Source organism: Panthera onca, chromosome B1 (assembly GCF_046562875.1).
Source record: "Panthera onca isolate mPanOnc1 chromosome B1, mPanOnc1 haplotype 2, whole genome shotgun sequence".
Taxonomy (NCBI): domain Eukaryota; kingdom Metazoa; phylum Chordata; class Mammalia; order Carnivora; family Felidae; genus Panthera; species Panthera onca.
In genome coordinates, this window is record NC_138342.1 from 166,750,679 (window position 1) to 166,775,477 (window position 24,799).

The window sequence follows — 24,799 nt, forward strand, 5'->3', positions numbered from 1 at the left end:
ATTCTTGTGTTAATCTTCCAATTGGTTTTCTAGGTGTGTAGGATAGTTCAGTGTTGGTCTGGCTGTATTTCACGGATGCGAGACACACAAAAAGCTTCCATGCTGTTCTGCCATCTTGGCTCCTGTCCTGTCTCAAAGTTTTAATGGGTAATGTTTTAGATAACTTTCAAGGTCCTTGGTAACCTGAAACTTTCCAAATAGGATGGGATGATAAAGCTTTGATTATTGAACATTTGTGTTTTTAACTTCTTATTGCTGTAAAATCAAGGCTATAAGGACCTATTGAAAAACATGCTTTGTACTTAATTTGTTCATGAATTTACCATCTAAATGGTTCTGGTGTAAATACCTCTCAATTGGTTACTAAGTCCTCAATTGGAGACTAAGGTTTCCTAAGAGTTAAATTTCTGCTCAGTGTACTTAAGACTGATGAATATAAAAAAAAGCTACCCTGTATGTAGGAAAATAGGAAGTATATAAGAAAGATATAAGGAATGGAAATACAGTTTTGTTGAGGGTAGAATAAAGTAATTTTGTGCTAAATGAGACTGGTTATTTGGAAAGAAATGGCTTGGGACAAAATTTAGAAGCAAAAGAAAGTTGCAGAAGGTTGAGATGAATGGAACTTTTAAAGTACACTGGTATAAGTTTGAAATTCTGCTTTTCTCTCTGCTCAAATGATAAAGTTTTCTTGAACTGTTGATCTACTCTTGATAATACAATGCAAACAATGGTTTATCCTCCAGGAAAATCAAAGTTTTAGCTTTCATCTTTATCAGGTCTTTGATTACTTAATTAAAACCTCAATGTTAAAGGAGCTAGGTTTTGATAACAACTGTATAATGCTATACCATTCACCTTTGGCATCTTTTATTGCAACTTTGGTTGAATAAATAAAATTTTAAGATTTGTAATTTTAAAATTTGTAAAATTTGTAAAATTTGTAATTTTAAGATCTGTAATCCTATTTAAGATTCACTTATGACTTCTGAGGTTTTAACAAACTTCTCAGGATTTAAATGGTAAATGAAGTCTTCTTGACCAATTAGGCCCTTTTATTTGGGGTGCTAAGTTACTTGGAAAAGCACTGTCATACAATGATAAACCTGCCCAAATATATGCAATTCCTAAAATTTTAATGTTTTGATATAAGGTCATCACTCAATAGTCTGATTACTTGAGATGTTATGTGTCACAGAAATAACCGAATTTCTTTGCCAATTGCATCATAATGAACTCTCATCAGATCTTTAACAATGTCTATTTCTGAGAATTTGCCATTTATAATTGTTCTTATTCTCTCAAAAAAAGTGTTTCTTCTTCAAGGAGATTTATAAAAAGGACTTTGGGGACAAATACAGGTATCTGACATCTTTAAGATTAATACTAAAATGGGTAAGAATTTCCAGAACTAAAACGATGCATTCAAATTAAACAAGAATTAGGAACATTTTGTGATTCTTTTTGAAAATATTGCTGCTTCTCTAATGTTTCTTCTTCCAGATTAAGGAAACTTTCTCTTAAGATATCTATAATATACAAAAATGTCATAAAATATTCGCTTGTAAACTAAAGCATTTATCTTTTCTCTGTACATAATTCCCCTGAAACTCAAAACTCTCAATGAGTATTCTTTCTTTCATGGCAATTACAATTGTTTGCATAAGTTCAATAAGAATCTGTTCATCTTATAACAGGTCACTATTGAAAATACTGGTTGTTTTACCAAGGCTTTGACTGGAATGTCATATTTGAGGATGACATTCATAGACTCAGATATGACCAGACAGCTTTAAGGAACTAGGATTGGCATTATAAAACATGGACCCATAAAGCCCCTTGGAATTGTTGGTCTGGTGCCTGGCTTACAGTTCTCCCAGCAGCCTCACCAGGTAAGTAAAGAAGGTCACTTCCTGGCAGGTTCAGGAACCTCAGGATATCTTGAGGACCTCATGAAGAGGAATTCGCTCAATTCTACAGGTATTGAAAGCCTGTCTGATGGCAAGTATTTGGCTTGGCTTCTGGCCTGGAGAGGCTACTAAAAGTTCAACCCAGAGATTCCTTATAAAATATTCCAACAAAGCAAGCTTTAAAAGATCCTCATGATCAATCGCTACTCTTGCTGAGCTTATGTAAATAATTAGGCCAGATTTGTTAAGACTGGATTTGTTCTGCAAATGCATTGGTCTCAATTTGGCTATCTCTGGAGAGGGGGATTTTAGAGAAAACAACTATGTTTCAACAATGCACCGTTATGGATGTTAAATTCTAGTTATGATTGCCTTTAAATGTTTTTTGTTTGCCTAAACTAGACAACTTGAGGTAAACTTCATAAAAATTGTCATAGTATTTCATGTATAGACAATCTTCTGTGTTTGTTATTCTATGGGGATAATAAGACCCCTTGGGTGTATGATTATTTAAACAACTGGAATGGATCTGTAAATATGCAAACCATATCTTCCCTAAGCCTGATCTGACAGTTACCAGAAACCCGCCCCTTTCAAAGACTTAGAGATGGAATTTATAGACATACAACCAAATAGAGGATTCAGTTTCAGGTATCACCCCATGGGCCAATCACTCCAGAGCTAAGAAGGCCACCTCCGAGGAACCCTCAACCTGAAGAAGCTATCCAGATCCAGTCAACCTACTTAAACTGACCCTCAAAAAGACACTGGCCCCTGAGATCTCCAGCCCTGCTCTAGCCACACCCGGAAGCTGGCTGGCCTGCACACGGAAGAAGCTTGAGGAATCTACATGGGGACCAAGCCCAGGGATTTGGATGCAACTCTGCCAGCCCTTTCCCCTCACTGGTATCATAGCCCTGATCTTACTTCTTACTGTTGGGCTGATAGAGACTGCACCAACAAGGTGGACATGGGACAAAAGATGCATGCTAGATCTCACATACCTCTTATGGTTGGGAACATTATTAAGTATTGCCTGTATATTATGATAACCTCTCTCACCCTCACAACTGCCACTTAACCACTTTGCCCCCAGGGTTGTTATATGACAATAAAGGGGTCAAGGGCATTCAGTCCCTTCACCTCCCTCCACAAAGATTGTTACAAGGGAGAAACACCCACTCTGTCAGTCACCCACTGCCCCAAGGACTAAGTATTGGACCATAGAGATAACCCAAAATTTCAGGAAGACATGTCACAACGAGGGCCTCCAGAGAGGGAAGCGAGCTCACTACACTTTCCTTCCTCAATGGGAGATCTCAGACAGGGGAGGTGTGCAAGACAGGGCCTTTCAAAAAGTTATAGGATACCCAGGATAGGGTAATACAAGCCACAAAGGCAACAACTCCCCTGGAAGCCTACCAGGGATTGAACCTTTCATCCCTCAATCAAATACCAATTCCCCCACTCCAGCATTGGGCCAACTCTACAAGTCCTCCATAAAATAATCACACCCAAACCTGCTGGATGTTATGGCCCTCAGCCGAAGAGCTTACCTAGCCACTCCTATCCCTTTGACATGGGAAGCTCCTGAAAATCTAAAAACCAACACCTCTGTCTTAATTGGACTCCTGGCCACTGGGATCCGTCTCACAAATGACAACAATCTAATCTGTACAGTTCCTGATGTATGAACGGTACCTCTCTGTGTGAAAGAAATATAACTTTACAGAGGAATACAACCCTATGTTCAACCCCTGGGGTGTTCTATCTGTGTTTTAATTTGGCCTACCGATGCTTAGAGGCCAAGTGGACTCAGATATGTTTTTCCATCCTCCTAACCCCAGAGATATCCGTGTACACTGAAGATCAATTCCTAACAGCGTTTAGCCCCAAGTCCCAGCCTAAACGGGCAATCCTGCTACCTGTTCTTATAGGAGCAGGAATTGTGACAGGAACTGGAACCAAAATAGGGGACATAGGTTCATCTGTAGGACTATACCATAGACTATCTCAAGTGACAAATGAAAACATGGAATAGGTGGCTGATTCTGTGGTAACCTTACAAAGCCAAATAAACTCCCTGGTGGCAGTGTTCCTCCAAAATACGTGGGCCCTCAACCTCCTCACTTCAGAAAAAGGAGGGACTTGTATCTTTCTGGAGGAGGAATTTTGCTATTTTGTAAACCTGTCAGAAATAGTTACAACTAAGGTTAAGGGACTCAAGGAAAGAATTCAATGTAGACAACAGGAAATTACTGAATCGAGAGAATGGGATCTCACAGACTGGGCATCCTGGCTCCCTACCCTGGCAGGGCCCCTCTTTTCCATAATTTTACTTGTGACCATTGACCCCTGTATACTAAATACCCTGGTAAGTTTTATTGGAAACACTGTTTCTCGCCAAACTGCAGCACTTATTTTAACCCTCCGAGGGTACCAATCATTAGAACTAAAAAGTGATGCCTAATAAAAGATTTTTTTAAAGGCATCAAAGGGGGGAATTTTGGGAAAATGAATAAAGTTTACACAAGATGGCTGATGGGACTACAACAAGCTCTGGTCTCTGGCTTAGAAACCCCTCTTGCAGGTTCTTCTTGCCCTCTTTTCCCCATGAGTGAAACCACCCTCCCCCACAAATATGGAGGCTGACAACTATAAATTACACTTCCCGCTTGCATTCGGCGCTCAGAACTTTGGAGAAATGGTCTCCTCTGAGCCCGCCAGTGTTAAATAAATTCTGATCCACCAAGATCTCTGAGTGCCACTTGGTTTTTCCGCCTGCATTCCAGCCTGATTCAATAACATCAGGACTACACAATGAAAACCCTAGGGGCGCCTGGGTGGCGCAGTCGGTTAAGCGTCCGACTTCAGCCAGGTCACGATCTCGCGGTCCGTGAGTTCGAGCCCCGCGTCAGGCTCTGGGCTGATGGCTCGGAGCCTGGAGCCTGTTTCCGATTCTGTGTCTCCCTCTCTCTCTGCCCCTCCCCCGTTCATGCTCTGTCTCTCTCTGTCCCAAAAATAAATAAAAAACGTTGAAAAAAAAAAATTTAAAACCCTAGAGACTTCCAGGCTAGGACTCTCAGTCTGTCACAGGAAAACCTGCTTAGAAAAAGAACAAGGGAATTGGAAGGGATGAATTTGGTCCAAATTCATTGTCTCAGATGACAATGGAATAAAACTCTGAATGAAGTGACTGGCACACCTCCCAGAGAATGTTGAAATCCTGGGGCTAGGGAAAAACTGGGCACCATAGAGAAGTGGAACATATTTTACTTCCCCCTGGGAGTCCTAAAGTAGCATAAAAGCCCTACATTTGAATTCAAACAGTGTAGGAAAGCTAGGACACCTGCCAGCTTTGCAGCTTTTCCTGCCAGAGGGTAAAAGCAGTATGATTTTGGGGGCAGAGTCTCAATATGGGCTGATGGCAAGGCTGTGGGACTGGGTTCTGAGTTTTAGGGTTTTGAGTAGTTTCTTTCATGTTTACCTGCTTTAAAATGGAATGGGCACATGGGAACACTTAGAGGCTCAGAAAGCAGGATGTTCAGGTAGTCTATGGCAGGGACACAGAGCACAGCAATAAACACTGAGAAAATCGACACTGAACAAACAAAACTCCCCAAGTTTTTAGGAGGGAAATATTTTCCTCTTGATATCAAAAATTAGTTGTTCTGGGAGTAGAAAGACAATATTCATATACGCTCGCTGCGAGTTAATCAGCTCAATCTGTGTGATTTTTTCCTCTGAATGTGGCCCTGAAGGCCACATCTCCATCAGCTTTTCTCACAGAAGTGAGGCCAACTGTTTCCCAACAAAATATCACCTGCCCTTACCCACAAGCAATCCTCCTGTGATTAACACAATCAAGTGCCCAATACCTCCTGTTCCCAAGGTAGATCTGGAAGATACCCAAGGGGCACCTGTTCCTAAAGCTATTCCAAACTTATGGGAACTTGGCATGACTCCACAATTAAAATTGGAGAAAACTGCTGCCAGACTCTGGCACTAAAAGTCTCCCAGTGAACACACGTCTAGGATAAGTGTAAGAGAATTGAAAAGGATACACTGAGACCTAGAGTTCATCATCTCATGTGAGAGCAGAATGAAGCTCTAGATAATGTTACAGGCACAATTCCCTGGGCAAGCTTGGTATCGAAGGAGTAAGAAAGACCTGTGGCCTGCCTGAAGAGAAGTGGAACATCTGCTAGCTATACCAGAGAATTATGGAAGCAAAAATCTTGCACCCCAACCAACTTCAAGAAGGTCTGGAATGTGTCAAGCTATCTCCAGCTTTCAAGCACTGCCTTTCTGTGGACAGATACCATTGTGAGTCACAAGCTAGGCTCTTGCTCCTGACAAGTCTGCAGATTCGGGTTTGGTATTTCGGTCGTTGAGTATTTTTGTGCCCTAAGCTGCTCGGTGAATGGACTTGACATGCATGAACCCCAAGGGTCTCAGGAGGTCAGTAGTTCAGGCTTCCCTGAAAGGAGTGGACAGAGAGCAAGAAAATGGTCCTATGCCAACAGAACCCTGCCAAAAACAGAGTTTTCTTGGCAGAAGGTCAATCTTTACTTTTTGATAGCATAAATTAACTATGTGATGACACATGGTGTGAGTACAGGCTCCCCAGGAATTACTGGGCACTGTCTGAGGACAGCCCTGTAGCTGCTGAATTTGACCCTAGGCCCTTGCTCCAGAAAGCATATAGGACCCTTCCCAACATCATCTGCCCCTGTGCACATGCAAACCTCTTCTGCTGACCACATTCAAAGCCCCTGTGCCTCTTTTGGTTAAGGCTTGTCTTGCATAAGTGTTCCATGGACTCCCATTGCCCAGCCTATTCCAGGTTACTGGGAACTAGTCACAACTCTATGATTAAAATCAGAAACTGTTCCCCGATTATGTCAATGTCCCGTAATGCAATCTTCATTAATGTAAGAGCAAGGGAATCTGAAGGGAGGCACCGAGGGCCAAATATCTTCATCTCAGAGGAAAATGGTAGAAACTTCACATGAGGGCACTAGCACTTTTCCCGAGGCAAGGTTGGTGTCATATCACCAAATAAGTGGGCCACATCTAAGGAGAACATCCTTGAGCTAAACTTAGGGGCCCTGTGTGCAAAAGGGCTGTCACTCTTTTCCATTCCCTTCCTTCAGTGATATAACAATGGTAGTATGGAGGCTCTTGTCTGGCTCCTGACTCATATCCACGTCTGTGGAAATAAGTTCTGGTGTTTTAGTTACTGTTTACTTTTTCTATCCTTACCTCTCCAAGTATAGACTTTGCATGGGCAAACCATTAGAGTCTCAGAATAAAGTATGTTCAGGCATTCCAGGAGGTGGTGAGAGCAGGGAGTGACCATCTGGGCCAACACAATCCTGCTAAGCACTGAGTTCTCAGCAACAGAGCAACAATTCTTCCCCAACATCAACAACTAATATCTATGTGTCAGGACACCACTAGAGTGGGAACTTGACTAGTTTCTTGTCACTGTCTGAGGGAACACCAGTCTCTGCTGACTCTAATCCCTAATCTCAGTCTTTTTTTGCCCCTGAAGTGAGGTGGGCTCTTTCCAGCACCACCTGCATCGAAGTGCATTTGGGTTTTATATTCTGTACTCTATTTCACATCTAACCTGATTGTTTTGCAGCATGGTATCTTTCTTTGGATTGCATTAAACACACAGTGACACATCACTCTTTGTTTTATGTCTTCAGCTATTTATACAATAATATAACATTGGACTAAAGTGGGAAGCCTTCTGGAGGTTGAGCTTTGAGTCATTCTGTGTGATCTCCAAACAGGTAACTGATATCTGACACAAGTATAGAAATACCTAAATTCACGTGAAAGGCAGTCTGTCATTTGTGGTTGTTGAATTCTGTCAAATTCTTCTATCACATGGGAATAGTGAGTTTGAATATTTTGAAACACTTCTGATTAGAAAATGTAAAGAACCACTGAAGTTTCATGATATCACATTCTTCTCCCATTTTTCTTAATGTATTCTAAATATTTGAGTAGCCAACAGTTGATTTTATCATAGTACTGATGAACTGTAAGTATAAAGACAAAATAAAAACAAGCGTACTTGGAATACGTAAGTTGATCACTGTAAATCATTAGGCTTTTGTTTTTGTTTTTGTTTTTGTTTTTTTGTGTGTGTGCTCTTTGGAATATGTTCCGCAATGAAGCCTCCAGCTTTGCTTTTCTTTTTCCAGATTAATTTGGCTATTCAGGCTCTTCTGTGATTCCATGCAAATTTTGGGATTGCTTGTTGTACCTGTGTGAAAGATGCTGGTGGTACTTTGATAAGGATTGCATTAACTCTGTAGATTGCTTTGGGTGTAAGAGATATTTTAACGTTTCCACTTCCAAACCATGAGCATGGAATTTTTTCTCATTTCTTTGTATCTTCTATTTCCTTCATAAGTTTTCAGAGTGCATATCTTATACCTCTTTGGTCAGTTTGATTTCTAAGTATCTTACAAAGTATCTTTGGTGAAATTGTCAGTGAGATTGATTCAGTGATTTCTTTTTCTGGGTGGGTGGGGTATGGGATAGATGGGTGATGGGTATTGAGGTGGGCACTTGTTATCATGAGTACTGGGTATTGCCTGTTCGAGATGAATCACTTAATTCTAATCCTGAAACCAATATTGCATGCTAACTATGTTAATGAATGAGAATTAAATAAAAATTTGGCATACATCTGGAAAAAAATGAGCAGATTATTTTATCTTGCTATTTGTACACTCCCATTTTGACCCTTCTATCCTGACTCAGAATTTTATCTTGGAGAATTTAACTCCTGCACACAATTTTGTTTTGGTATTGTGCTTAATAAACATGAAAATCAGACATACATGAACATAGGATGCATTGGGATAAAGTGTTTTCAGGGAAAAAATAATAAAACACTTCAAATCCTTGATCAATTTAAAAAAGTGTAGCTCAACATACCAGTTCTAGTTTATATGAATTTATTTCATAATGAATGATTTTTCTTCAGGACCAATTAATTGTTATGTAAATGATTGATGTTCTAGCTCCACCATAATGCATTAAGTATAGATTTTGCCTTTTTAAATTAAAAAAAAAAAAGGAAATTATATCCTGACATGTTAGAGCAGGGAGATCAATGATATGTGATCTCCAATGGTGGGCAAGCCATAATCAGCCACATCTGGGGATCATTTATATGAAGAAGAAATATATCTGTAGTCTATTTGTGTCACTGTTACTTTGACATCTACTGCAGGTGCCCAAACCTCACCCTTAAGCAAAGCAAGAACTTTGACACTGGAGCACTGTGTCACTTTGGAAAGGATCTGTGTCCTTCTGAAGGACAGATCTCTGTATGCCTAGCAGCAGAGGCAGGTGTAGAAGTAGGCTCTATGATTCTGAGATATAGTGCTTCTGCTTGGTTGATATCTAGGCCTTCTCTTCTGGGAAATGTATGTGGTAGTGTGGTGGGTGGTTGCTCAAGACCCACTTCTTGAGTGGAGACTTTGCTGCATTACCATGCCTCTTAAAACAGGGAGCACATTCATGCACTGTTGTGTTAGTGCTGGACATAGACCTGATTTTTCCTCCAAATTTTGGCCCCAAACGTTTGCCTGTTTTATGCAGGTTTTTAGGCACACAGGGACACTTAGTGTACAGGTGTGGCTGAACACTCCCCACCTGACACCCTATGCAGTGTTAAGGGAAGCTGACATCCCATCTTCTAGAGAACTGGCTTTTGTAGTTCTCTATGCAAGCTCTCATTGTACCGTAGAGTGACTGATCTGGTCAAGAGACTAGGACTGGCCCAGGTCACAGGAGGTGGGAAGAGTCCAGAGGATAAGGCTGGGCTCTGCCTTTTTAGGCCATGGCTCAAATCCCTCCCATCAGGTTTGCTTTAGAAATGAGAGAGTCTAATGTTCTGGGAGGAATTGTGCCCACTTGCTCTCCATGTGTGGTCATTTTACCATCCAGTCCCCACATGTGCACTGGCACACACATATTGATGGTGCGTTCAAGAAAAATCAGACCTGAGTAAGTGACAAGAGAGAAAGAAGATAGAGTTCTGCCATGAGGCTGCAGCATCCATTTTCTTAGCTGTGTGCTCAAAGGCCCAAACATGGTCAAGGAATTCCTGAAATTGGTAGGTTTCTGCTGGACACAGGGTCATCCTTAGCCCACTCCCAGAGGAAAGGACTAGGATAGTGCAGTGTAACTCTGTGGTCATCTGGAATTATGATGAGCTAACTCCCCATAGGGTATACAATAAGTACAGAAGAAAAGGCTTCCGTGTTCTCCTGTAGTGTGTTGTGTTATCAGTGCGATTCTCCAGGGTTCCATGTAATCGGAATGGGTCAATTGGTCTTGGTTCTCCATCAATGGATGTCTGTGTTCTAATTTACTAGATAAATGCTTTATACTTGCTGGAAGCCTTTGAGAGCCAAGAGAAGCTTGGAGCCTTGGGTTGGTGAAGACTTGGGATAGGGAAGGACATGTCAGAACATTTTACACTGAGTCTACAGTTCAAGCACAATAGCAGTCCTTTTTGGGCCACCAGGGTTTTCATTTGGAAATATGGGGCTCATTGTCCTGGTGACATGAGGATGCCTCATAAGTAAATAGTATACACTGGGGATGGACAGAAAAAGGAATGGCAGAAGACTGAGATCTCTTGCACAGCCCAGGTGCCTGTAGATCCTGAGCTTTATCCTGGAACCTTAAAGGGTCACTTCCTTCACGTCAGCCACATAAAGATGCTGAGTTTTTTGGGGGTTTCATTCCTGTGGCTCCAGTGTTAGTGCTAGACATCAGAGAACAGGCAGAATCCTGTGTCAGTGGTGCTTTCTTCTCCTCCTCCTTCTCCTCTTCCTCCTCCTCCTCTCCCTCCCACTCCCCTTCTTCTCCTCCTTTTTCTTCTTTTCTTCTTTCTCTTCTTTTCTTCCCCTTCTCATCCTCCTCCTCCTCCTTCTTCCTCTTCTTCTTTTCCTGACTGACACATTAATTATTTAGTAGCATGGTATTTAACCTCCATGTATCTATGGTTTTTGCAGATGTTTTCTTGTGGTTGACTTTCAGTTTCATAGTGCTGTTGTCAGAAAAGGTGCATGGAATGACTTCAGTCTTTTTGTATTTGTGAAGGTCCATTTTATGACCTAACATGGGATATGTTCTGAGACTGTTTCATGTGCACTTGTAAAGAATATGTATTCTGCTGTTTTAGGATGGAATGATCTCAATATATCCGTTAAGTCCATCTGGTCATTCGTTAATATTCCGTTTAGTCCATAGGTCATTCAAAGCCGTTTCCTTGTTTATTTTCTGTTTAGATGGTCTGTCCATTGTTGTAAGTGGGTGTTAAAGTCCCCTACTAGTATTGTTATCAATTAGTTCCTTCATTCATTAGTAAGTGTTTAACGAATTTGGGTTGTCCTAAGTTGGGTCAATATATATTTACAAGTGTTGTATCTTCTTGTTGGATTTTTCCCTTTATTGTGATATAGTGAACTTTTTTTCTATTGTTACAGTCTTCGTTTTAAAGTCTATTTTGACTGATATAAGATTGCTATTCCAGCCTTCTTTTGATAACCATTTGCATGAAAAATGCTACCCCATCCTCTCATTTTCAATCTGTAGGTGACTTTAGGTCTAAAATCGGTCTCTTGTAGGCAGCATGTGGGTGGGTCTTGTCTTTTAATCCATTCTGCCTCCCTATGGTTTTAATGAATTAATTTAGCCCCTTTACACTCAAAGTCATTATTGATGGATACCATTTTATTACTTGTCTTGTGATTTTTTTTGAAGATTTTCTCTGATCATTTTCATGACATTATCTCTTTCATGTTTTCCTGATTTTCTTTAGTGATATGTTTGGATTCCGTTATGTTAATTCTTTGTGCATTATAGTGGTTTTTGATATTTGGCAACCTTTAGGTTTGTATATAACCTCTACTATATATAGCTGTATACAAAGTTGATCATAATTTGACTGGACCCCTTGTTTTCTCCTTTCCTCCACACGTTAGAGGTATATGGTATATGTTTTCTATCCTTTTCTGTAAATTCTTTGAATGGTTTCTGTACAGAAAAATTCATTTCATTGCATTGTATTTTCTACTTTTATACTGACACTTTTCATCTGTCAATTCCACTGAAAGAGTTCCTTTTAATATTTCTTGATATTCTTGTTTAGTCATCATGATCTGTTTAGTTTTTGGTAGTCTGAGAAACTCTCCTCATTATCTGAATGATACCAATGCTGTAGAGAGTATTCTTGACTACAGAACCTGACCCTAAGGCTGACCCTCACACTAACAAATTCTCTCAACTGAGCCCTCCAAGTAGGCCTTTACCATTTTTCATGCACTAACCCTAAGCCAAACCATGGCTCTGACCCTAATAGGGCTTGAATGATAGCTCTGAAGAAACTATTTGTGACCCATGACTGATGCCAAATGACTCGACCAGGGACAGAAAAGCTAATGATGCCATTTTCAATGACCAAGAGGCAGCCAAAGAGTAGGATTCTGAGCAAAATCCTAACCCTTGACCACACAAACTGCCTAGGCCTTGCATCTTGAACCAAAGCCAGTCACAAATCCTGAGAGCTCAGCACTGTGAGCTGTCCTCAGCTCAGTACTCTGTGGGGAGTTGTTCACTGCTGGTGGATGGACCACTACCACCTTCCAGGCCCTATGCCTAACCTTAAATATGACTCTGTTCCTACAAAGGCCTGGATCCCAGGTCTGACCAAAAAAGGAATTTGGGAAACAGGACTAACTCCAGATAACTCAAACAGGAATGGAGAAGGAAATTCTGCTGTATGCAATGACCAGGATGAAGCTCGAATGTAGGATTGTGAGCCAACACCTAAGACTAACCCTCACCATCACCCTAGTCCTGAACATTATCCATAAGCCTGAACCTCACCCTAACACTTGCCCTCCCATCAGAACTTTGGGGAGTGCTACACACCAGTGCTGGACAGGCAACTACCATCTCCTGGTGCCTAAAGCTAACTGTAGCCATGGCCCTGGCTCTTTACAAGCCTGAATCTCAGGTTGGTGGTAACAACAGATATGAGACATATGACTGATGCAAGGTTATTCAGTCCCAAGCAGAGAAAAAAAATCACACTTTTTGCAACAACCAGGATGGAACAAGAAAGTTTGATTCTGAGAGAGAATCTTACCCTAACTCATACCATCATCATAGCCCCTGAACATGACCCTCCCCCTAAAACTCACCCTTCACCTCGGCCCTCCAGGGAAGGCTCTGCACTGCTGGTGAATAATCTCTTATCATCTAATAGATTCTAACCCTAACCCTAGCAATGGCTCTGGCCCTACCTGGTTCCAGAGTACAGATCTTTGGAAACCACAATTTGGGGACATAGAACTAATGTGAGTTTACTTGGCCATGTATGTAGTAGAAGGAATCATTGCCATTTCCAATGACCGGATCAAGTGACAGTAGGATTCAGAGTGAAACCTTAACCATAATCCACACCAACAGCTTAGCCTCTGAATATAAACCTGAAGACTGACCTTCACTCTGGCCATCACCCTCTACTCAGTCCTCCAGGTAGGGCTTCTCCCTGCCAGCAGATAGGCCCCTACCATTTCCTGGGCCCTAACCCTAACTCTAGCATTGTCACTGGTTGTAACTTGGCCAAAATCCTATGTATGGGGAAAAAACCAATTTGGAATACATGACCACTGCAATATTATTCAACCAGGAACACAGAAGGAATCCATGCTCTTGGCCATGACTGGGATGGAGCAAAAGAGTAGGATTCAGACAGATAATCTAACCAGACCGCATACCATCAGCCCAGCCCCTGCACCCTGGGCTGTACCTAGGCTGATCCTCACCCTAACCCTCATCCTCAAAGATGAGGGCATTGTGCCTTGCTGGAGGATAGGGACCTATTGTCTCCTGTGCCTTAACGCTAACATTTCCTATGGATGTGGTCCTCCCAAGCCCACATTTCAAGTCTCAAGAAACAATGGATTTGGGACACAAGACTGACTGAAGTTGATGCATGCAGGGACACAGTGGCAAACTGCCATTGGGCATGAGGATGGAACTAGAAAGTATGATTTTGTGTGAAAACCTGACCTTAAGTCACACAATCCACCTAACTCATGAGGCCAAAAACTAAGCCTCACCCTTACCTTAGTGTTACCATCACCCGAGCTCTCTGTAATGGGCTTGGCACTGCTGGTGGATAGGCCCCTACTATCTTCTGGGTCCCAACAATAACTCTAGCCATAGGTCCATCTCGACCCAAGCCTGAATCACAAGAAGACAGAAACAGTGGATTTAGGACAAATAACTGACTCAAGTGCCTCAATCAGATGCATAAGAAGAAATGGTGCTGTTTGCAAAGATCAGACCTGAAGCAGAACCTAAGGCTGACCCTCACACTGACAACATCAACTGAGCCCTCTCTATACATCTTCGCACTTTCAGAAGATAAGCCTTTACCATTTTCCTTGTCCTAACCATAACACTAGCCACGGTCCTAAATGGGCCTGAATGCTAGATCTGAGGAAACAATGGATTAGGAACACATAACTGACTCAAGTTGCTCACCCAAGTCCATAAGAGGAAATGGTGCCATTTTCAAAGACCACGATGGAGCCAGAGTGTATGATTCTGTGTGAAGACCCTATCGTAGGCCACATAATCAGCCTAGCCCTTTACCCCAAACCAAACACTGATGGACACTCAGGCTAAATTGAGCCCTCTGTGTAGGTCTTGCACTGCCAGCAGATAGACCTTTGTAATTTTTCACAGCCTAACCCTAATCCTAGCCATTCGGCTGGCCCTACTTGAGCCTGAGTGCTAGTTCCAAGGATACAACTGGATTTTGACACATGAATGATGCAAGATGACTTGGCTAGGAACAAAGATGGATGCATTATCACTTGTAAGGACCAGGATGCAAGGACTGGCATGCAGCCTTGAAAACAGGATTCTAATCAAAATCCTAACTCTAGACCACAAAATCAGCCTAGCCCTTGAATTGAGACCAAAGCCTGTCACAAATCCTGATTTTGCCCTCAATCCAGCCCTAGAGGGAGGGTTATGCATTGCTGAAAAATTTACCCCTACAAACTGCCAGGCCCTAATCCTAACCCTAGTCATGACTATCCCTACTCAGACCCGGATCTCAGGTCAGACCAAACAAGGAATTTGGGACACAAGACTGATACAAGTTTACTTAGGAATAGAAAAGGAAGTTGTGCTGTTTGCAACAACTGGGATGGAGCTGGAGTGAAGGATTGTGGGCAAATACCCAACTTTAACCCTCACCATCACCTTAGAGGCCTAGGAACACAATCCATAAGCCTCACCCTCACCTAACACTCGCCCTCAACTCAACCCTTCGGGGAGTGCTCTGCACTACTGGCAAAGAGGTCACTACCATCTCCTGGTCCCTAATGCTAACATTTGCAAACTAGTTTCTTCCTAGGTGTCATTCAGAGTGAGTATCTCAGAGAAATATACATTCCTTTAAGTTGGGAAATCTGGCCAAGTCCTGATGTCTCTGGCATTATTGGGACACAGGACCCATCATTATTTACCTTTGAGAAGTATGCTGACAATGGGAGGCATAGGGTCTTTGAAAATGCCCAGCAGAGTGTCCATGTGCAGGCAATGCCAGGGCTTAGGAGGGATCTGGCCTTACTTCTGGATGAAGGAGAAACTATATTAGACATCTCATTCCCAACTTTATCCTAATCTCCTCTGTAATGTAGAAGCTTGCCCTTCCTTATAACCCTTCCCACCCATTTTCTGTTTTCATAACTAGGTCATGGGTCACAACCAGGTGGAACCGGTCTGTCAGCCACACAGCTGCATCTAGGATTTGTGGTAAACTACCACTCTGGCCCTGTGCTATGTGAGAGCAATCAGTTCCTTCATCTCAAAGAAGAATGACCCTCCTGTCCATGAGCACCTGTTGCTTGTCTGGCAATGGTAATCCCCATGGTGGGTGGCCAGCTTGCCTCCCTCCCTGGCTGACTGAAATGTCTTCATCCTATAAGGCAGGTGGATCAGGCATGAACAAACTTCAGGAAAATTCAGCCCAAAAAAGCCCTTACAAGGAATACTGCACCATGACTTGGTGACAATACCTAAAGTACAAACAGGACCCCTGACCTGCTATCACTGAATTACTTCCCTTTCTATGTCCTGATGGGTAGGGGATACAAACGAGCCAAGGTCCGGAGCCTTCCTTCTCTTAAAGAAAAGTGCAAGCCTTTTGCCACATGGGCACCCAGGTGTAAGTAATGAATGCTTCTCTTTGCCCATGTCCGCCAGTGTTTCTTACTATAGACAACCGCTAGCCTCTCAGGAGTTGGTTCTAGGCATGACCTTCTCAGCTTCATCTTGCTCTCCTTTGTAATGAAACACTTTGGCCCTTTGCCTATTTATTTCCATCCTTTTGCTCCTTTCTTCAAACTAACATCTCTCTGGAGTCCATTCAGATTCAGTGTCTCAGAGCAATATCTTCCAATTTATACTGGGACCTCTGGCTGAGTGCTGGTGACTCAGCCATAGATTGGCAGCAGGACCTCTTGTAACTTCCTATGAGAACTCTGTTCACAATGAGAGGTGTAGGGCATATGAAGGTGCCAAGATGGATATGGATAGATGTGGGTAGGTACTCATGAAAGTTTGGAAAGGGTCTGGCCTTACACATGGAGCAAGGAGAAATGAAGGTAGATAAACGTGGCTAGCATAACTCATTACCATCAGTAATGTAGAGACTTGGCATCCCTTGTAGCCATTCCCACCAATTTGCAATTTTCTAAGTCTTGGGTCATATTCAGGGAAAACTGGGCCATCACTCACTTCACACAAGCAGAACCCAAATATCGGTGCTAAACTGCCACTGTGGTCCACTGTTATGTGAGAGCAAACACTAACTTCAAATCAAGGGAAGGATGGCCTTCTTTCACTGAGTGCTTTGCGCTTGGCCAGCTCTGCTTAAATGCAGTAAAGGGAACACATGCCTTCATTCTGTATCAAACATGATTCTCATATGCACACTATTCTTCAGACCTGGTGAACACAGAAAAGGCCTTTTGAAGAACTACTGTATCAGGTCCAGGTTCCAAACACTTGATAACCAGCTGGGAGCAGGACACCCTTGCCTCTATATCAATGGTGCATTTATTTCCTGATGGGAGAGACAGGAAAAATTGCCAAATACAGCTTTTCCTGTTTGTTAATGAAAATACGGAACTCCTGCAAATTTTCACTCTCATGTACAGCCAATAAAGGTTTCCTTTTCCACCAGCTCTCAGGCTTTCTTTTCTGCCCAGACAGCCAGCCTGCCAGGAGACAGAAGTAGGCACTGAATTCTAACTTTAGCCCATTGTCTTCTGTAATGAACAGCTTTTGTCTTCCAGGTGCCTCTTTGCATTTTATAGCTCTATTTTTCAAACTAGGTTCTACCCTGGAGCCATTCAGAGCAAGAGCCTCAGAAGAATGCACTTTGTTTAAACTAGAACATTGCAAGGTTTTTATTAAGAAAGGATGTTGAATTTTGTCACTTGCTTTTTCTGCATAGACAGGATCATATGGTTCTTTTCTTTTATTAATATGATGTATCACATTGATTTCCAAGTGTTGAACCAGCCCTGCAGCCCAGGAATGAATCCCACTTGATCATGGTGAATAATTCTTTGTATGTGCTGTTGAATATGATTTGCTAGTATATTACTAAGAATTTTTGCATCCACATTCATCAGGGATATTGGCCTGTAGTTTTCTTTTTTACTGGGTCTCTGTCCGGTTTGAGAATCAAAGTCATGCTGGCTTCATAGAATGAGTATGGGTTTTCTTTCCCTTTCTATGTTTTGAAACAGCTTGAGAAGAGTATTAAATGTCTGGTAGAATTCCCTAGGGAAGCAGTATGGTCCTGGACTCTTATTTGTTGGAGATTTTTGATAACTGATTCCATTTCTTCACTGGTTATGGGTCTGTTCAAGTTTGCTATTTCTTCCTGTTTGAGTTTTGGAAGTGTATGGGTGCTTAGGAATTTGTCGATTTCTTCCAGGTTGTCCAGTTTGTTGGTGTATAATTTTTCATAGTATTCCCTGATTATCACTTGTATTTCTGAAGCACTGGTTGTAATAATTCCATTTTCATTCATGATTTTATCTATTTTGGTCATCTTTTTCTTTTTGAGAAGACTGTCTAAGGTTTATCAATTTTGTTTATTTTTTCAAAAAAACAACTCTTGGTTTCATTGATCTGCTCCAGTTTTTTTAGATTCTGTATGGTTTATTTCTGCTCTGGTCTTTATTATTTCTCTTCTTCTGCTGGGTTTGGAGTGTATGCTGTTCTGCTTATATTTCCTTTAGGTGTGCTGTTAGATTTTGTATTTAGGATTTTTCTTGTTTCTTGAGATAGGCCTAGATTGCAATGTATTTTCCTCTCAGACGGCCTTTGCTGCATCCCAAAGCATTTGGATTGTTGTATTTTCATTTTAATTTGTTTCCATATATTTTTTTAATTTCTTCTCTAATTTCCTGGTTGACCCATTCATTCTTTGGTAGGGTGTTCTTTAAACTCCATGCCTTTGGAGGTTTTCCAGACTTTTCCTATGGTTGATTTCAAGTTTCATAGCATTGTCGTCTGAAAGTGTGCATGGTATGATCTCAATTCTTTTATATTTATTAAGGGCTGTTTTGTGACCCAGTATGTGATCTATCTTGGAGAATGTTCCGTGTGCACTCGAGATGAAAGTATATTCTGCTTGGGATGCAGAGTTCTAAATATATCTGTCAAGTCCATCTGATCCAATGTATCATTCAGGGCCCTTGTTTCTTTACTGATTCTGTTAGATGATGTGTCCACTGTTGTAAGTGGAGTATTAAGGTCCCCTGAAATTACCACATTCTTATCAATAAGGTTGCTTACGTTTGTGATTGTTTTATATAATTGGGGACACCCATATTTGGCGCCTAGACATTTATAATTATTAGCTCTTCCTGAGGGATAGACCCTGTAATTATTATATAATGCCCTTCTTCATCTCGTGTTACAGACTTTAATTTAAAGTCTAGTTTGTCTGATATAAGTAGGGCTACTCCAGCTTTCTTTTGGCTTCCAGGAGCATGATAGATAGTTCTCCATCCCCTCTTTCAATCTGAAGATGTCCTCAGGTCTAAAATGAGTCTCTTGTAGACAGAAAATAGATAGGTCTTGTTTTTTTATCCATTCTGATACCCTATGTCTTTTGGTTGGAGCATATAGTCCATTTACATTTGGTGTTATTATTGAAAGATATGGGTTTAGAGTTATTGTGATGTCTGTAGATTTCATGCTTGTAGTGATATCTCTGTTAATTTGTAGTCTTTGCAACATTTAACTCACAGAATCCCCCTTAGGATATCTTGTAGAGCTAGTTTAGTGGTGATGAATTACTTCAGTTTTTGTGTTTGGGTAAATCTTAATCTCTCCTTCCATTCTGAATGTTAGACTTGCTGGATAAAGGATTCTTGGCTGCGTATTTTTTTTTCTGTTCATCACAATGAAGATTTCCTGCCATTCCTTTCTGGCCTGCCAAGTTTCAGTATATAGGTCTGCTACTACTTTTATGTGTCTGCCTTTGTAAGTTAGAATCTGTTTATCCCTAGCTGCTTTCAGAATTTTCTCTTTATCCTTGTATTTTATCAGTTTCACTATGATATGTTGTGGAGATTGATTCAAGTTATGTCTGAAGGGAGTTTTCTGTGCCTCTTGGATTTCAATGCCTTTTTCCTTCCCCAGTTCAGGGAAGTTCTCAGCTATAATTTCTTCAAGTACCCCTTCAGCACCTTTCCCTCTCTCTCCCTCCTCTGGGATGCCAATTATGCGTATATTATTTCTTTTTAGTGTATCACTTAGTTCTCTAATTTTCCCCTCATACTCCTGGATTTTTTTATCTTTCTTTCAACTTCCTCTTTTTCCATAACTTTATCTTCTAGTTCACCTATTCTCTCCTCTGCCTCTTCAATCCGAGCCGTCGTCGTTTCCATTTTGTTTTGCATTTCGTTTAAAGCGCTTTTCAGCTCCTCGTGACTGTTCCTTAGTCCCTTGACCTCTGTAGCAAGAGATTCTCTGCTGTCCTCTATACTGTTTTCAAGCCCAGCAATTAATTTTATGACTATTATTCTAAATTCACTTTCTGTTATATTATTTAAATCCTTTTCGATCAGTTCATTAGCTGTTGTTATTTCCTGGAGATTCTTCTGAGGGGAATTCTTCCGTTTGGTCATTTTGGACAGTCCCTGGAGTGGTGAGGACCTGCAGGGCACTTCCCCTGTGCTGTGGTGTATAACTGGAGTTGGTGGACGGGGCTGCAGTCTGACCTGATGTCTGCCCCCAGCCCACCGCTGGGGCCACAGTCAGACTGGTGTGTGCCTTCTCTTACCCAGTGCAAAGGGGCATGGTTTGGTGTAATCTGAACCCACCTCCTCTGTGGGCCCAGGAGTGATCCGAGAGACCTTGGCTTGGTGGTGGTGGGGGCGGGGGAGGGGAAAATGGTGATTCCTTAGTGTCTTCTCCATGGAGGAGGAGCCGGCGGACTCCTTTAGAGTGGCCCTCACTGTGCAGCAGGCATAGATGGGCAGTCCTTCTCTATCAGCCAACTCCCCCGACCCAGGGCTTGGCTAGGATTCAAAGTCCCACTCTATGTGCTCTGCCGCTGTGGAAGCGCCTCTCAGTGCAGTGATATGTGGTCCCGGCTACTTTGTCTGTGTCACTGAACTTCGGGGAGGACTGTCTTCTGCACACTGAGCCACTGCCCTCGCGGCCGTGAACCCCCAGGGTGGTGGATGTAGGCAGGCTTTATCTTTTCCCACAGCATGCCAGGGAATCGACCACATTATCCTCCTGCAGACTGAGGCCTAGGCCCAGCCTCTGCACCCAAGGGTGGCAGGTGCAGACAGGTTCTGTGCTATCATGCAGCCCTCCAGGGACGGAACTGCTTTCTCCAGCTGCGGACAGAGACTCTGGCCTACCACCACACCCAGGCCTGGCTCCCCTCCTCCCCAGGTGCACGAACAGGGACCCGGCCCCAGTCTGAAGAAAGCCCCGCAGTTAGAGATCAGATCCTTCTAAGTCTCAGTTCGAAGTCTTTCTCTTGTCCAGCTATGGTCCTGTACTTCCCTAGCCGCTCTTTCTCTTCCCTTCATCTCTCCCCAGAAGGGGGTCCCTCCCCTCTGTGACCACGTGGCCTTTTTTCTTTTTATCTCCCCCCAGTTCGCAGTTAAGCACCTTTTTTCCAGCTTTCCCATTTTCTTCCTAGTAGATTCTGTCTCTTTTCCTCCTAGGCTCTGGTGTTCAATGTCTTTTGGCTTCTACACTTCTTTGAGAGACGCAGGATGTATGGATCACCTATTTCTCTGCCATGTCGGCCCCTCCTCCCTGGAGACCATCTTTCAACTACATCTTGTTTCACCAAGAAGGGTTTGAAAACCTGTAGGATCTTATGCGGATAGTGCCATACACTCAACTCTGTCAAACTGCCCTTTGGGGAAATAATTTTTCAAATAACATCTTGTATCACTGAGTTATAAGTGTTTGAAAACCTATGTGGGGCACGAAGTGGAAAGTGACATGTACTTGGTACTCTGAAACAATCCTGCGGAGGAACCATCTTTCAACTAACATCTTTTGACTAAGTTAGAAGAGCTTGAAAGCATATGCAGACATATATGATAAGTGCTATATACTCGACTATGTGAAACAACACGGTGGGGAAAACACCATTCAACTAACATCTCCTTACTCTAAGTTAGAAGAGGTTGAACAATGATGGGAGGCCTATAATGAAAGTGCCACATATTCACCTTTGTGAAACTGCACATTGGGTAAACCATCTTTCAAGTAACATCTTCGTGTCACTTAGTTGGAATAATTTGAAATTTTATGCGGAGAACGATGTGGAAAGTGACAATTGCTCCACCCTGTGAAGGAATACTGTGGAGAAACCACCTTTCAACTAACATCTTGATTCACAAAGGTAGAACCGTTTGAAAACATATGTTGGGTCAACACAGAAAGTGCGATATACTCAATTCTGCGAAACAGCACTGTGTGGAAAACATTTTTCAACTAACATCTTATTTCACTAAGTTAGAAGTGTTTGAAACCTATTGTGGCAGAAAGTGCCCTATACACAATTATGTGAAAAAAACACTGATGAAACAATCTTTCTACTTATATCTTCTTTCACTAAATGAAAACTGAAAACTATGTGGAACCTACAAGGTAAGTGCCATATAGTCAACAATGTGAAAGAACACTCTGGGGAGACATCTTTTAACTAACATCTAGTTTTACTCTGGTACAAGTTCTTGAAAACCTATGCAGGGACTTTACGTAAAGTTCCATATCCTCAACTCTGTCACATTTCACTTTGGGGAAACCATCTTTCAACTAACCTCTTGTATCACTAAGTTAGAAGAGTTTGAAAACCTATGCAGGGCCTATGTGGAAAGTGACATACACTCAACTCTGTCAAACTGCACTTTGGGGAAACCATCTTTCAACTAACATAAAACCATGCAACACACGAATTACACAAACCAAACATATATCACACATATCACAATACAAACAACACAAATACAAAACATTTATGACAAACACACTACACATGACCACATGTACACTTCTCTCAAGACACTTATAACACACATACATGCATACCCTGCGCATTCCACACACCTTGCCCTCTGCATTAGCCACATTCATACTAAATACACATCTACATCACACATATATCATCTACAAATACATTAAATACACCATATATATATCACACACTCACCAGGCATGTGCCACAAACATATCCAACACAGATCACACATGCCCCACACACCTACAGTTATAACCCTCACACAGGATTACCACACTCAACACATATATAGCACACAATTTCCAAACAAACCACACATACACCCTCCACATAGACACCACACGCCCCAAACCTACACCACATATACAGAAGGCAGATGCCAACTCCTCTACACATCAACTACAAAGACACCACACACACTGCACACATATACCACACAGTTACACCACTCTTACACCGAACACACAACAGATAGTACAAACACATACCTCACATAACCCATGAATACCACACAAACACCTCCCCCAGTCACAACATACACACCACTTACACATCACACAGATATCTTCCACACACTATTTACTACATATAATACACATATCACACACTCACACATATATACACACCCTACACACATATGCCACACACAGTCCATATATACACCACATATGCCAAACATATACCACACACAACACACATATACTACACAGACACCACATCTACAATAAGCAGACCATGAGAATCCATACATCTATGATATATAGACACCATGCACACCACACACACCACACTTATATTGCACAAACTCCACCCATATGCCGCCACACCACAAAACCACACATGCACCACATACAAAACACACATGCCGTACAAAGACCATACACGAACATACATTCTATGTGGATCATACATACATGACATATATAGTAAAATCACAACATATATACACTTAAAGACTACACAGAAAGACACATACGTCACCTACAATCCACTGACACAACATACACGCACATCACATTCACCACACAAATGCAGTACACAGAAACAAACCACATATACAACATACATGCTATTCATACAGAACAGGATCATGCACTCAATCACAACTACTCCCAACATACACCACAAACACCACACACACCACACATATACCTCTCAATACACCCACCAGACGCCACCCACACCTTGTGGTTTACTGCCTGAAATGACACTGCTCAAGTGTCTTTCATGTAGCCTTTCACATACATCTCATAGACAGTTTGTTGAAACATTCTTTATTAGTGTGTGTTGGGAGAGCTAGAATGGCAGCCGTTGTATTCTCATCCCGTGAACGTAGCTAGATCACTAGTAAATCATTCTAATTACCCCAGAAAGCAACACGAAGACTGAGAGAACCAAGGCCATGGTTACAGGGAGAGAAGAAGCCACATAAAAGAAACTAGGAAGTGCAGAGAGGGGGTTGGGGGAGAAATATATCAAGGGTGCTGCAGAGGAGAGGGAGCCCTCATTGAGGAAAGAGGGAGAGGAAGAGAAGCACACAGAGGAACACACAAGGTGACCCTTCCCCCAAAGACACATGAAAAGAGGCTCAACATCACTCATCATCAGTCAAATACAAATCAATACTACAATGAGATATCACCCACGTCTGTCAGAAGGGCTACATTTGACAACACAAGGAAAAAGTGGTGTTGGCAAGTTTGGGGATAAAGGGAAACCCTCTGACACTGGATGGGAATGCAAAATGGTGCAGCCACTCCGGAAAACAGTCCAAAGTTTCATCGAATGTTGAGAATACGAGTGCCCTGGGGCACCTGAGTGGCATGGTCAGTGAGGCGCCTGACTCTTCATATCCACTCCAATCAGGATCTCACAGTCATGGGATTACTAAGCCCTTGTTGGGCTCTGCACTGACAACATGGAGTGCGCTTGGGATTCTCTCTCCATCTCTTTCTGCTCCTCTCCATTTCTCATTCTCTCAATCTCTCCCTCTCTAATAAATTAATTAATTGAAAAAAATGCTTACGCTTTAAAACTTAGATTTGCCCTATGATCCAGCAATTGCCTTATTAGGTATTTATCCAAGGGATACAAAAATAAGAATTCAAAGGCACACAGCCACCCCAGTGTTTTTCACAACACAATGAAAAATAGCCAATTAGGGAAAGGGCTCAAATGTCCACTGGCTGAGGAATGGATGGAGATGTGGTATATACATACAATGGAATATTACACAGCC

General features: G+C 42.0%; 1 long non-coding RNA gene across 1 annotated transcript in view; it reads left to right on the top strand.

Annotated features, from left to right (window-relative positions):
• Positions 1-24,524, top strand: part of LOC132691737 (uncharacterized) — a 33,903-nt gene extending 9,379 nt beyond the window's left edge. The window contains exons 2-5 of the long non-coding RNA XR_009615967.3: positions 1,698-1,892; positions 7,628-7,714; positions 15,733-15,794; positions 21,251-24,524. This is a non-coding gene — a long non-coding RNA (uncharacterized LOC132691737). The remainder of the gene's footprint in view (positions 1-1,697; positions 1,893-7,627; positions 7,715-15,732; positions 15,795-21,250) is intronic.
• The last annotated feature ends 275 nt before the right edge of the window (positions 24,525-24,799 follow it).